We start from the raw sequence: 15,951 nt of genomic DNA, 5'->3' as shown, positions 1-15,951 counted from the left end.
GTTTTATCATTTTTTGCTATTAGGAAAATGGAAATTAAATCACTCACGGTATTACTAGTTGTTATGTAACTATCTCCTTTGTTAAGCTATGACAGAGTGACAGTTTTTATTTTTTCATTGACATTAAACCAGCACTTACAACAATGTCAGATATATGGTAAATATGCAATACACATTTTTCAGATAAATAAATGAGTAAACTTATTTAGTCTAGCTTAAAAACAATTCTAATTTACTTACTAAATTACAATGAACATGATACAAAGATAGAAGACTGGATGGGTGTCATGGCTCACACCTATAATCACAGCACTTTGGAAGGCTGAGGCCAGCAGACCATGAGGTCAGGAGATCAAGACCATCCTGGCTAACACTGTGAAACCCCATCTCTACTAAAAATACAAAAAAAAACAAAAAAATTAGCTGGGTGTGGAGGCACACACCTGTAGTCTTGGCTACTCGGGAGTCTGAGGCAAGAGAATTGGTGAGACCTGGGAGGCAGAGGTTTCAGTGATTATGCCACTGCACTCTAGCCTGGGTGACAGAGCAAGACTCCCTCTGGAAAAAAAAAAAAAAAAAAAAAAAAAACTCTCTTTATTTTAGAAGTTTTTGTGTTTGAATATATCAGTTCGGATATCATGGGAGATCTCATTGTGTCAAATTATAAAGTTATATAATTAAATTGGAAACATGATTTTTCAAGGTGCCAAATATTGATAGAATTCAATTGTTTTCTTATTAGACAATCTCAGTATTATTCCAAAAACAGCATTTTCTAAAAACACTTGAGATTCTATGATGATACAGACTTCTAGATTCTTATTCCAATGAGATTGGAATTTCCAAAATTTCTTTATGTTTGCCTTCTACCTATTTGGTAGTTTCTCAACTTCTTGAACTTTTCTCTTGTCAAAAACCTAAACTTTTATTCAATTTAAATATTTTATCTTTTATCACCTCAAAATTAGCTAATCTTAATTAATGTATGCCAAATGTTTCCTGTAAATAAGTCAGTGCTGTTATGGTTATCATTTTCAGGAAAAGTGATAAAACCCACTAAGAGGCATTTTAGGAATCTTTCAGCTTCAAGGTTATTTTTTAGATAGAAAACTGAATTTATCAAAGTAGTATCACAGTCTTTTTTCCCATAAAGATCCCTGCAGTAATTTTTAATAAGCCAGTTACATTAGTTTAAAACCAAAAGGCAAGTGGGATTAGGTTTAAATAAGAAAAAACTCTATGGAGATAAAAATAGAAGAATTTGTAAAAAAAAAAAAAAAAAAAGATGTTTTTTGGAAATACCAAGTAAGTTCCCAGTTTATTTAGACAAATGCACTAAATTTAGTATTTTTCCACAAGATAACAGCTATTCTTCTCTTCAGGTAGATCCGTATCATTGAAAGTATCAGCATAAAATTGTGGAGCCTACTAGGGAGAGGGAAGCAGACAGCAGATGAGGGGGGATTGCAGTATCTGAGGCATTCTTCCTTTAGGCCATGCATTCTCACCTTAAGTTATGAGGAAGAGATAAAATTGACCCTAATGTTTTGTACCTCTCTGAGGGTAGACCTTTCTAGCCAAGGCTGAGACTTTAAAGGCAAAAATTAGGAGATATTAGAGAAATGCAAACACTGAAAATGAAAGACAATGAATATAGTTACTTACGCCACAAGCAGCAGAGCTAACACAGCAAAAATAACAAGAATACAAAAGGAACATTATAAACGTTGTCAGAAGAATATAGGGGAACTGGAAAATTTTTAAAAGGAGAAAGAGTATAAAATATCATTACTGAAATAAAAACTTCACTCTATATGTTGAACAGCAGAACAGATTAATCCGAAGGAAAAAATAATGAGCTGAAACATCAGGCCATAAGATCTCTCTCAGGAGAGGGGAAGAGACTGGCGGGGTGGGGGGCGGGGGGGGGGGCGGGCAGGGGGGAGGGAAGGAAGGGAAGAGAGAGAGAGAGAATAGTTAAGAGATGTGAAAAACAGGAGAAAAAAGGAGAAGGCAATAATGGTAAAAGTTAATGATGTAAAGAGCAAAAATTGACAGAAATAATTAACAAAACCGCAAGCTTTGCAAAGACAAATTTCTGCAAACAAGAAGAAAAGATGAGTAGGCTAAAAAATACAGAAAGAAAAATAGGAAATAGCTATAGATGTTGCAAAATTTTTATTTAATAAAAGAATAAATAACTATGCATTATTACATTTAAATACATAGCTATAATTGATAATTTTCTGGGAAAATATATATAATAAATTAAAAAAGAAGACATTAGGAATGTAAATAAATCATTAATCATGAAAGATCTTGAAAGGGTAATGAAAGCAGTATCTCAGATACTTCACAAAATTCCCAAGATTGTATAGATATGTTTTAACAGCATTTTTGGAACAAATTATCTCTATATTAAATAAATTGTTCTAGAAAATAAAAAAGTGGAAGGAACTATTATTCCTTCAATCTAAACCATGTAAACCTTGCACTGGAAAATAAATTATAATTTAGTTTTATAATTATATATGAAACATTTATAAAAATTCTTAGCATAATATTAATTTATCCAATAGTGTATTAAAACCATTATAACATGATTAAATACAATTTACTTCAAGAATTACTTAATGTCTGAAAAATCCATCAATATAAAATATTAATGAACTAAAGTATGCATCACATTCTCACCCAAAATGATATAAAAACATAGGATAGTGTATAACATCTTTTTTTTGAGACAGTCTCACTCTGTCACCAGGCTAGAGTACAGGGCCACAATCTAGTCTCACTGCAACCTCTGCCTCCTGGGTTCAAGCCATTCTCTGGCCTCAGCCTCCTGAGAGGCTGGGACTACAGACTCCTGCCACCATGCCCAGCTAATTTTTGTGTTTTCATTAGAGATGGAGTTTCACCATGGTGGTCAGGATGGTCTCCATCTCTTGACCTCATGATCCACCCACCTTGGCCTCCCAAAGTGCTGAGATTACAGGTGAACCACTACTTTTCGAAAAATAAAAATAAAAGCTTTTAGAAATCTAAAAAATATATTTTTCTTTTTTTTTAATTAAATTTAATTTTTTTATTGCATTTTAGGTTTTGGGGTACACGTGAAGAACATGCAGGATTGTTGCATAGGTACACACATGGCAGTGTGGTTTGCTGCCTTCCCCCTCATCATCTATATCTGGCATTTCTCCCCATGTTATCCCTCCCCAACTTCCCACCCCCTGCTTTCCCTCCCCTATTTCCCCCAACAAACCCCAGTGTGCGATGTTCCCCTCACTGTGTCCATGTGTTCTCATTGTTCAAAACCCACCTACGAGTGAGAACATGGGGCATTTGATTTTCTGTTCTTGTGTCTGTTTGCTGAGAATGATGGTTTCTAGGTTCGTCCATGTCCCTACAAAGAACATGAACTCATCATTTTTTACGACTGCATAGTATTCCATGGTGTATATGTGCCACATTTTACCTGTCCAGTCTATCATTAATGGGCATTTGGGTTGGTTCCAAGTCTTTGCTATTGTAAACAGTGCTGCAATGAACATTCATGTGCATGTGTCCTTATAATAGAACAACAAAATAATTTTCTTACTAGAAAATGTTTCTTTTAAAATTCTATAGGAAATGTTACATTTGGAGAAAATTTTTCTGATGCCTTTCTTTGAAGGTGGAGAATAAGACAAAGATGACTGATCAATGTCAATGTTCACATGCTACTCAAAATTACCTTAATAAATAAGACAAGGAAAAGAAAGAAAAGGCATAAATATTAAACAGAAAGAGGTATGACTCCTCTTTGTTTTGTTTCATTTTGTAAATTATATGTTCACTTACACAGAAAATCTAAGGGAATAAATTTCAAAATCATTAGAACTAATAAGATAACTCAGCAAGTTTGCAAGATTACAAGATAAAACCACATCCGAAACCAATTAGAAGAAGTAATAGAAAATAAGATTCCATTTACTATAACAACAAAATACATGTTATCTAGGAATTAATCGAACAATAACTGCATAAGCCATCATAAATGAACTTAAAAGAAGTGCTGAATAAGTAGAAAGATATACATTGTTCATGGATGATATGTCTATATACTGTGAAGATGTAAATTCTAACCAAATCAATTTATAAATCCAATTCAACTCCATTTAAACTCCATGCAGAGTTTTTTTCTAACTAGACAACTGATTTTTAAAAAGAGAGGAAAGCGAGCAGGTCTATAAATGGCTGAAACAACTTTGGAAAATAACAAACATTGATTTTTTTTTCCTAATAGATAATACAACACTAAGTCATTGTAGAATATTTACAAGTATGTGGGACAAATGCAGAAACACATACAGTATAGTGCAATTGAATAAAAAGCCTTGAGACCAACTTGCATATATATAAGGCAACTTGATGTAGAGATGATATTAAAAATCTAAATGCATTGTTTAGTAAATGTTAATTTAGTTAATGATGTCAAATAATAAATGACTCAGAACCCAGAGAAAATTCTCTAATACTGTATACAAAAAGAGACTCCTAATTTCCACCTAAGTGTGAAGGTTTGAACCCTTAAAAAGTGATGCAAATGCTTTTGTAGCGATAGGGTAAAGTAACTGACAATATTTAAGTTCAGTTAAGGATTTTGAATATAATGACACCAATGACAAATTGGGAAAGATATTTGTGATATTTTAAATCTAACAGAAGGATGATTTTATATATATATTTACAAATTAGAAAAATATAGACTTTAAGTTAATACAGAAATATGCATATATATGAATAATCAATACAGGAAAGGAGAAGCTACAATGAGTAAGGAGATTATAGAGAGATGATCTACTTTACTAGTAAGATTAAAATGCAACTAAAAATGCCAATAAAATATTTCTATCAGAAAAAACACATAAATACCAATTGTTTATGATAATTAGGTAAACAGGAACCCAAGATAATCCTGAAAAGCTATTCTGAAAAGCAGTATTTTTTATGCATATACTATAATTATGTAATTCCAACCCTTAGCATAAACTACAGAGAAGTTTGTTGGAAATTCTGAGAGACTGGATGAGAGTGAAGGGAGGACATGAAATATTATGCTGAAATATAGGCATAATCTGAGTATGTCTTAGGTGAACAAAACAGACCATCTGGACATGCTATATATAGAAAATTACTCATCATAACAGAGTTATTGTTAGAATATGTTGGATTCAGCTTAGGTGTCTATCACTAGGAGAAGCTATAAATAATATATGGTATATCCAGAGACATATAATGGAAAGTTATACAGGAGAAGTGCAGCCAAAACTATAGATCTTAAAGATAAAATTCAGAATGAAAAATGTAAGAAAGAGAATTATCTTCATAACAAAACCGTTTGGGTACCTTAAAACCAAATGAATACAGATGAACTCTGTGCATGGTTTCAAAAACATTATATCTATATACACACAAGCAATTTGTGAAAGATATATGAAAAAATTTTTCAGTATAGAAATTAGAATGGAAACCCATGCAGGGAGGGCAATGTGATTTGGATTTAAAAAACAAGAGTTAATAATAGAACAAAATTAAACATCAGAAGGGCTTTGCATAAGCAGACAGTGAAATTATAAGGGAAGTGTCTTTTGAGAATTATTTTTACTGGTGCTATTCAGATGTCCAAAGGAGTGCCTGGCACATAGTTGGTGCTCAATAAATATGAGTGAATGAGGATTATAATCAGATAAATTGTGTGTGTCAGAGATCCTACAAAAATATAATTAAAAAGATATAATTTGGTTTTCCTCATTTTATTCATGTTAATTTTTAATGAAAGCTAATACAAAATCAACATACCAAACACATATTTAGGGATTAATATACTGATCTGACTGTCCATTTTTGTGCTACTACCAATTGTTTTAATTATTCAAGCTTACGATGTCTTGCATCTAATGCTTAACTAAATTTTCTCATTAATTCCAAAAGTTTTTCAGCAGATTCTCTTGGGTTTTCTTGGTGTATAATCACATTGTCTAAAAATAATGAAAATTTTGTCTCTTCATAATCATTTCATGTCTTGTTGCTTTGTAAGAATATTAATTGTGACGACAGGGTTTCCTTTCTTTCTGTTGTTCATAATCAAATTATCACTAGTTTTTCACATCTTAATTATGATGTTGACTTTGGCTTAATATAGATTTTAAATATGCCAAAGAAATACACAATGCCCAAATATCTAAAGTTTTACTTTTTTAAAAATTAGACACTTGTTCCATTTTTAAGTTTCATATCTACTGTCTCATAATACCTTTATGAGAAAACATATGCTCCTAACTTAAAACCCTTCTTGACAATCAATATGACACGTGATCAAATGACAAAAAGGAAATAAGGATTTTTACATAGAAAAATAATGTTGCTATGCCAAACTTACAGCTTATGTTAAATATGACCTTTAAATATTTTAAATGGATGAAGTGAAAGATTCTATATATATACAGAACTAATACATATTGACAAAATTATATTTTGTACTAGATGGTCAAATTTATTGATTCCCTAGCCACATCGCAAGTTTATAGTTAGATCTTAATATTTCAAACTTCCATCTGGGATGTATATACCATTTATGAGACTTCTCTTTAAATCTCTGATTCTAAGAAAACAGAGACAAATGATGGACAAGAATCTACCTGGATGGAGTAAGTTTGCTATAAGTTAATGTTTTACATGCTTTTTAGAAGAAACTGTTAAGATCCTCTCCAAAGTTGATCAGGCAAAACATGCATTCTCAATAGCAAAAAAAAATCAGTAGATCAATAATTTAGTTTATGTTTAGCACCTGGGTTTACCTGATGTCAAACTGGATGATTCATTCAGTTTTGTTAAAAGGTGACTCATCTTAGTGATAATTTTTCACCGTTAAACCCATTGCTGTCTGTAGCAAGGATTAATTATCAACCCAACTTCCCCTTTCCCTATAGAAGTCATTTTTATGCTTTTTTTTTCATGGTCCCCAATAAAAAATAATTTTTAAAAGTGGTACTTAGCAAAACAAACTAATTAGATCCTGGTTGATTTAAAGCCTGTCAGAGTAAAGAACATGTTTCAAACTCCTTTTTTGATATTTGCTTCATGACATGGATAGTATTCTTTAGAGATTTTATTTTTAGTAGAATTATTATAGAAACACCTATCATCTACAATCCACAATCTTAAACATTAAGGGTTTTTAACTAAGATTGTCATTTTATTTTAATTCATGATTGATTTTTACATAATATACTCTTTGATCTGTAAAATATATACACTCATATGTATATATAGTACTGCCCTAGCATAAACTGTGTGTGCACATGTGGGTGTGTGCACATGTGCAAAAAGCTAGTCCTCAAAATTCTCATTCCTGGCACAGTTCAATAGGTGGAGGAAAAGAGGTTAACCAGCAAAGCACTAAGAGGCATCCATTGCATTTCTGTCCCTCTGGTCCCCAAGCATTCACCCAGGCTAATAAGAATTTCCTGAAGCATGCACAGTTATTCTTATTTGACGAGTCTGGAATTCTTTATTTTTTTTTCTCCTTAAAAATCAAAGGAATCCTACAGATGCTGACATTAAACATACTGATGGGAATTATGATCATATGTCAGAAAAATATATAACTCCTTTGGGCTCTGTAAGAAGCTGACGGCCTTCCCATAAAATATTAACTGCTCACAATAAAATCCCTTCACAACGAGTGAGAGGTTAGCAGAAAGAATCTGGAAGCCCTCAACAATGAATTTCGATTAACCGGGTGACTTGAATTCCCTTGTTCTAGTTGTTTTCAGTCTTCATATAGCTAGAAAAAAATGCATAGAAATCACTAGCATATGTTCATTTGCAAATGTTTGAAAGACATGAAAATGTGAAAGCCCTCATTTCTAAGGAATATATGAATAATAAATTGGTCATATTACATTTGGCAGAAATGGAGAAGGTGAAGCAATATTGTTCCATTAACTCAGAAAGGTCAAGAGGTTGTCACCTTGGTGACCATCCCCTAAGTATGTGCAACACAACCCTCGCTTTCTCTAAATTCAGTTTGTAGATCTTTCATAAATGGTATTTCCTATTCTGCTGTAGACTGAATATTCCTACATACTGAAATACACTGTACTGAAGAATATTCATATTAGGCTTTATTCTATAATTATTCATGTAAATAAGAAATTTAGATAGCTGTGTGAAAATTTGCCAGTGTGAAAAATTGAAACAGCTTGGAATAAAATGCATTAGCAATGAAAAAATAAAATTAGATCTCCCAGGAAATATGCATACCAAATAAAGTCATGAAAACATCAGATGGGCATTGAGTACCTTACCTAGATATCTTAAAAAGCAGTAAATTAGTTCTAAATTGGACAGGAGTTTATTATTGCTTTAGTTTACAATTAAGTCCCAAAGAGTAATATCAATGAGGAATTTCTACCTACCTAAGTCCTTTTCGCCACATGGACAAAGTTAGTCCAAATATATCCAAATAGACATACCTATCAGAAAAAGCCACTTTTTCTTGTAAACAGACCCTAAATTAGGCTAGATTTTTCTGATAATAATTCCCTGCTCCCAAGAGATAATTGCTCTCTTGAACAGAGTTTTCAGAATTTGATATAATCTACAAAGTTCAAATTTAAAGCAGTAGCTGTAAACTTCACTGTTTCCAATCCTAAAACACTTGAAGAATTAGTCAGAATCCTATCACATTATGTTGAGATGTCCCCCAAATTCTAATTTTTATCCTCTACCATAAGAATCAATAAATTCATCTTTTAAAACTGTGTTCCAGAATAGGTAGTTGTGATTAATAAAGAGGTTAACAGTATGTCCAGTTGCAGTGATTTGCATTTAATTCATTTTAAAAATCTAATGGCATTGCTATTATTTCTATTAGATGGTGTCTTATATTAGTACAAGAGTCTTGTCTTTTGTTAATGAAAAATACCTGTCTTGACATCTTGGTTTGGGAATTTATTGACTTGGCATTCCTTCAAAATAAATAATATTTAAATATATAGTCAACATTTATTTGGTGGTTAGGAGAATAAAGTGATTTTTCTATTAGTAAAAATTATATGTACAAACATGTATATATGATAAGCTTTTAAAATATGTGTTTACATAAGGCAGGTAAACAGGTAAGAGTAGAGATAATTCTGCAATAAAAATAGTAGTGTGGTGCCTGACAACATAAGAGTTATTAAAATGTAATACAATAAATACTCATCACAGAAATATTAAAAGATAAGTAAATCCTTTTAGCAATAAAGAAGAGACATAGGTCAATGGAACAGAGCAAAAGTGCATAGAAACTTATGTACATATGGAAGTTAATATATAATAAAAGAGCATTGCAAGTAATTTGGGATAACAGTTTTCTATATGGAATGTTGATCCAGTTAGCTAGCAAGCCACTGAGTAAAAATAACATAAAGCTGAACCTATGAAATAAACTACAAATGGGTCAAAGTTATGAAAATAATAAAAAAAATTTAAAACACCAAAAGAAAACCAGTACATATTGTTTTCTAAAAATCTTATGGGAGAGAAGAACATTCTAAGTATAATTAAAAAAAGAAATGAAAAAAAATTAGAGGACTGAATAAATTGTGAATACATCACTATCATATGGTGAATCTCAGTTCCATTACAAATATATACAAACATATAATGGAAATAAAGAAAAACAGGAACTATGGGCTGATTCCCATGGAAATTGCATGCATATATGATTGTATTTATTATATCAATATTATTATCTCTGGTGATTGTTAGCTACCTATCCAAAAATTAGTAAAATGAAAACAATAAACTCATAGATAAAATCTATACTCTACAAAGCTGTTTAATTTCTTAGAATCCTGGTAGCAAGGACGGTGAATGTTAAAGGAGGACCATTTATTGACATATCTGGTATGTCTGGATTATAAGTATCTTGCAAACAGCCTGTTCTTAAAAAGCTGCCCACCACCACCACTGAAGTTATAATGGTTATGAAGAATCATGCAATAGAAAAAATAATGACATGTACTTTAATTGTGAAATACTCAATTTCAATTGTGCGTATTCTATTTATGTTAATGTTTTGTCAAGGTCTACAGACGAATGTTTTACATATTTTCAAGTACTGAACTCTCGTTTGTAGAGTTTTCTTTGTAAAGTTTTACTTTCTTTGTTATTAGTCAAAATTTTTAGGTGTATATATATATATATATATATATGTTGTCTCAGTATAGTTATGAAGCAAAACAAAAAAAAACACCTCTTTAAAGCTAAATATCAATACTAATTATATGTACCTATCATAAAGATGCCAATATGGTTCATATTTAAGCTTAAGCTTTTGCCTTATTTCAAAGATCAATGTGGACTTACATCATTATCAAATGAACTGATAAAAAATGAGGCTACCATAAAGTGACATTTCTAGCCATGTAATTATACAAGTTTAGTAATGAACACAAGAAAAAGAACATTATCCAACAAATATAAAGCATGCGTTTCTGAGAAAATAATTTGAAAACTATATATATATATATACACACACACACACACACACACACATCTGAGTATTAGAATATGTATCTGGCTCAAGTCACAACAAATATATGATATATTGTGAATATCATATGTGTATGATATATTTGTTGTAACTTGAGACAGATACATATTCCAATAATCAAATCCATGAAGTAATACATGTTTGCAAGATTAAGACAGCTACTATGATTACCTTAATTAAAAAATTTCTAGATTACATATGGGATAATACAAGAAAATGAAATTTATTATTCTGTGAAGTATGCAACAAGCCATGAAACACTGCAATAAAATCAACTGGCACAAGAAGAAACACAATTACGTTACATTCAGGTAAACCCTCTCGTGAAGTAATTTCCAAATATCAATCATGACGGATATTTATAATATAAACATGGAAGCAGCACTTACATTTTAAAAAGCACAAACACGTTCCCACTATCTCATACAGAGGAAAATTTTAAATCAGAGCATCGTCATAATTGTGACTGATAATCTCTAATCACCCAAATCTCAGAGATCAATTTTGTATAACAAAAGCAAGGGGGGAAACGCAATTGGCATTTCATCAGAAAAGGATATTTTATCATCTCTTTAAAACGTGACAATTTATTCTTAATTAACAACTGATTAAATGGCATTTCACAGTTTTTGTAACACCACGAATGAACAACTCGTAAGCAATCAAGGCATTAGACAAAAATTAAAAGTGGGTACATCATGAAGTTTTCATGATTTCCACCTGCATTACACATCTGTTGACGTTGAATTTGTAAGAAATATAAACTAGTACATTGTCCATCATTTTGGAAAAAAATGAAATATTCCCTTAATCCTTGATGTTTTAAAAATGTGGATGCCATAATATTGTAAGTAGGAATATTAGAAAACAATGGCACAGAGGGGAAAAGATTTATTAAAAACATAGATATGGATTGTGTATAAATATAATGAATAATAAACATTACTAATGTAAACTAATTTTCTATATAACAGTTTTTAGAAGTTAGGATAGAAAATATATTATCTGTACCTATTATTTTCTTTATTCTGATATTTCTGGGATTATTTTGCTTGACAGATGAGAAGTCCTAAAAAAAAAAAAAAAAAAAAAGGCCCAGCCTTTGTAATAACTGGGGAAGACAAACTTCCTCAAGTGGCATATGCCTAAATTTATGTAAGCATAAAGTATGTAGTAAGTAATACAACAGATTAAAGATGAATTTCAATTCAGTGGCGGAAGCAAAAAACAAACAAAATTTTTTCTTTCTTTCTTGCAAAGGCAAGAAGGTGTTGAGGGGCTGGGAAGGAGGTGAAGGTTGACCAATTCCCTCAACTGGCAGGTTATATGAACATGAGGATTGGGCCTTAAGATGAAGCAGCCATTTGAAGCTTCCAAAGACCACTTGAGCATAGCCATTCATTAAGAATTTGAATTTTGCCAGAAGCAGATGTAACAGGTTTCTTTTTATCTCTGCTCTTTATAAAGAGAACTGCCTCAAGACGGGTGAACCTTCTCTGTTAGTCCCTTAATGGGATAAGACATTTGAATTAGGAAAATGAAATTGAAGAGTGATGATCTGTTTGGCATAGGAGAAGGACAGCTGAGTACTCTGAAGTGTAATCCTGCATGGGATTTGAGCAGAGGCTAGTGAGAAGAAAAGCAAGAGTAAATGATATTGTGATCCCAAAAACATTCAATCTAATCTGCCAAGCTCATATATGCTTTTTGTGTGTGATTTTCAGTGGTGAAAATTCAAAAAACAATAGTTTATATCAGATATTTTGTGATGTGAACTGAAGCAACATTCCAAGAATAAGCTTATGCCACAATTCCTGTCCTCCACTTGGGACTGGTACAGATTGTTAGAGGCTTAGGGGTTACCCTGGCCACATTATCAAGGGGTTCAAGGCAAAGCCACATGGATATCAAGAAGCAGATGACTCTCCACCTCCCTTACCCCACATACAAACAACTGAAGTCTGGATTTAAAAAAATGCATTAATTTGTAATATTATTTCTTGGCATAAAACAACTATTTCATACTTATTGAATTAATAACTAAAGAAAATGCAAAAAGACTTTGCATTCATAACACACTGTGTTAATGAATTCATCTTGAAAATAAAAACTACTGATGATCATATTTTAATGTAAAATAAAATCAGTTTAAACAAAACAAGACACCAATATTAATAGCATAAACTATCCAGGTGTCTTAACTGAATGTGCTATGTAAATGCAGACAATTACCTTAAGTGCTTTCCCTTTTCATCCAAAGGAGAATTTGTTTATACTATGTAGAGGCAAATACCATATATAAAAAATGTCTTCTGGTGATAAATGTTTTTCATTTTATGCAACCTTCTTGAATTACATTTGGTATGTTTACAAACATATACCAAGCTTCTTAGATATTGGCAAAAGAAAAGTATAACATATCCAAAAATCTTCCATTTATATAAAATATACAAATTGCGGCTAAGAAATGACAGAACTTTATTCAAGCAATTCTATAGTCTAAGAGTTTTAAAGTATAGGTGGAAGGGATCTCAAAAGGATCATCTGATCCAGCATTAAGGCAAGAGCTTGTCTAAGCTAGGCTAGAGAGTAGGAGGCCCATTTCTTTTTTTCATATTTGTGCTTCCTCAGACATGGGAAACCACCGTCAAAACTTATTTCACATAGCAATCATCAAATAAAGCATCTGAAAGCAATTAATAGATCACTCCTCAACTGCTGTTTCTCAAAGCTAAACACTAATTCCTTGGCCTTTTCCTGAGACAACCCAGTTATCCGGACTTCAACTATTTTTGTGACTATTCAGAACCGAGGTTTCTTTTCTTGTATTTTTTAAAAATGTGAAAACCCAGAGCACGCAAAACAAAGCAAAAAGAGCAAGATGATGCACATCAGAAGAGAGAATATATCTTATTATATAATGGATTTGGCTTCTTACACAGCAACACCATAATGCAGACTTAGGCACATGTCGAGGCTCATGCTGAAAATCAGATCTTGCTCCCCATTCCAATGATCTCCAGTTAGCTCTTCCTGAACCTGGTATTTCATTCAAGTTTAAACTTGTATTATTTTTATTAAGAGTGGTAAAATGGTTAGTGTGCTACTATAGGAAAGTTTGAAATCAGTGGCCTGGGTTTGAATCTCTGCTTAATTGTGTGGCCTAGACTAATTTCCTCAATTGTAAAATGCAAAAATTACTTTCTACATTCTAGATTCGATTATTTGTGGGACTGTCTTAGAAGCCATATATAAATCACCTACCACAGGGCCTGTTATGTAACAGACATTCCACTGGAGTTAACTTTCAACCCCAAATTGCTTCTTCCTGAAATATTTGCTGCCTGGTCACTTAAGTTAGATGTATAAAATTAACTTTAATTATTTCTTTGTTTTTAGCATCCACTTCCAGTTATTTTTTTTCCCCTTCATCCCTAGGACATTATTTCAAGCCTTCATTATCATACAATTAGAAGGCTGCAGTTGATTCCTAACTAGTTTTCTTTCCTCCATTTTCTTACCTCTCCATTTAATTTATTTGTGTTTTGAAACAGGGTCTTGCTCCGTCACCCAGGGTGAAGGGCAGTGGGACAATCATGGCTCAATGCGGTCTCAACCTCCCAGACACAAGTGATCCTCCCATTTCAGCCTCCCAAGTAGTTGGGAATATAGGAGTATGGCCAGCTAAATTTTTTATTTATTTTTTATTTTATTTTTTTGGTAGACATGGGGTCTCAACATGTTTCCCGGGTTGGTCTAGAACTCTTGAGCTCAAGCTATCCTCCTGCTTCAGACTCCCAAAGTGCTGGGATTACAGGCGTGAGCCACAGCACCAGACCCCTCTCCATTTTCGAAAATGTAAATATCACTTCCAGACTTTAAAAACAAAATAAAATAAAATCTTGCAATAAAGTCTTGTTTTTACCAAATAAAGTTGAAATTTGACATTACATAAGGCTTTCTCAAGGTAGTTATCTCCTTCCTTTCCTAACTTACACAGCACTGGTCCCTTCTTCCCCTTTCACAGAACAGCCTTAACCTGTACTGCAGATATTTAAAGCCTACCTTAAATGTCATCTTAACCTTTTTCCTTGCCCTAGAAGAAAATAAACCATTGCCCATTTGATACTATCTGTACTATTACATTTAAAACCAAATTATTACATGTACATGGATCATTTGAACTAAAAGATCGTAGAATAGAAATCCCTTAATATCTAATTGTGAAATAAAGGTTAAATTGACCCAAGTAGGTACCCTACTTCAAACCCTCCCTCTAATTTTTGCTGTACCTTGTATTTAGGATTGTCAGTTTTTTTTAAAAAAAAAAAACCTGCATTATATTTTGACTGCCAAGTTATATTGGCTTGAATCAAACTCATTTCTTTTGGATAGCCTTATCTAATTGCCATTTACTCTCACGTTCATGTAGAGTTGACTATTTTTCTGTTATCCACACTGTAATTTCTATAGATTTCCATATTTTTAGAACCTATTTATTAAGTTATTTCTTCAGTCTACATTGTAAATACCTAAAGGTTACAAACCATCTTTCATTTCCATCTTCAATGATTAGTACTGTGCCTGACACAGATAATTTAGACAATTCTTTTTTAATGAATGAATTCACAATAATAATTTAGATACATAAAGATAAATCCAGATCCAGATACAGAGTCGGATGAAAATGTACAAAGAGATGCAGCTATTGACATAAACCTAAGTATAAATTACATCTCTTTTTCCTCAGAGAGCTTAGTGGTAAGGACTATTGCTGTTATTTTTTAATTTGGATGTTGACTTACTGTTCTGTTTAATAATAAGAATAAGAACAGCAATAATAATACACAATGATTTGCAAACACAATGAATAATGCACCAGTAAACATATCAGATGAGGTACTGTGTGCTTGCATGCTTCCATCAACAAGTCTATGCAGCAGTCTGTTTTCTACCTTTATGGATGAGGTCTCTGATGCTCTAAGAGGTTAAAATATTTTCTTAAGATGATATAACTGTAAGCAATGAAGTTAATTATTATTATCATTAAAACAAGACAGTAGGAGTAGAAGAAACAACCAGACTGTGGTAGGCAGAGGAAGTCCAAGTGAAAGAGAAGGAAGAGAGAATATCAGGAAAAGCCCCTGGAATGCTTTCTTAGCAAGGCCATCAGTCATTCAATGTTGTCTCCTATCTTTCCCCCTCTAGGGCTAATTTAAATCCACCTTGCTGCGATTTAAGTCTTTCTTTTGGTTTTCAACCCGTCTCATAACTTTGAGCTTACTAAAAACAAAACAAAATAAAATTTTCCTGAAATACATTGCTTCCTTGTTTTTTTTCCTTAAATATTCCTAATATCT

The sequence above is a fragment of the Aotus nancymaae genome, unplaced genomic scaffold, assembly GCF_030222135.1.
Source record: "Aotus nancymaae isolate 86718 unplaced genomic scaffold, 86718_ANA_hifiasm-v0.15.2.pri h1tg000029l, whole genome shotgun sequence".
Classification (NCBI taxonomy): domain Eukaryota; kingdom Metazoa; phylum Chordata; class Mammalia; order Primates; family Aotidae; genus Aotus; species Aotus nancymaae.
Note: the sequence above shows the minus strand (reverse complement) of the source record.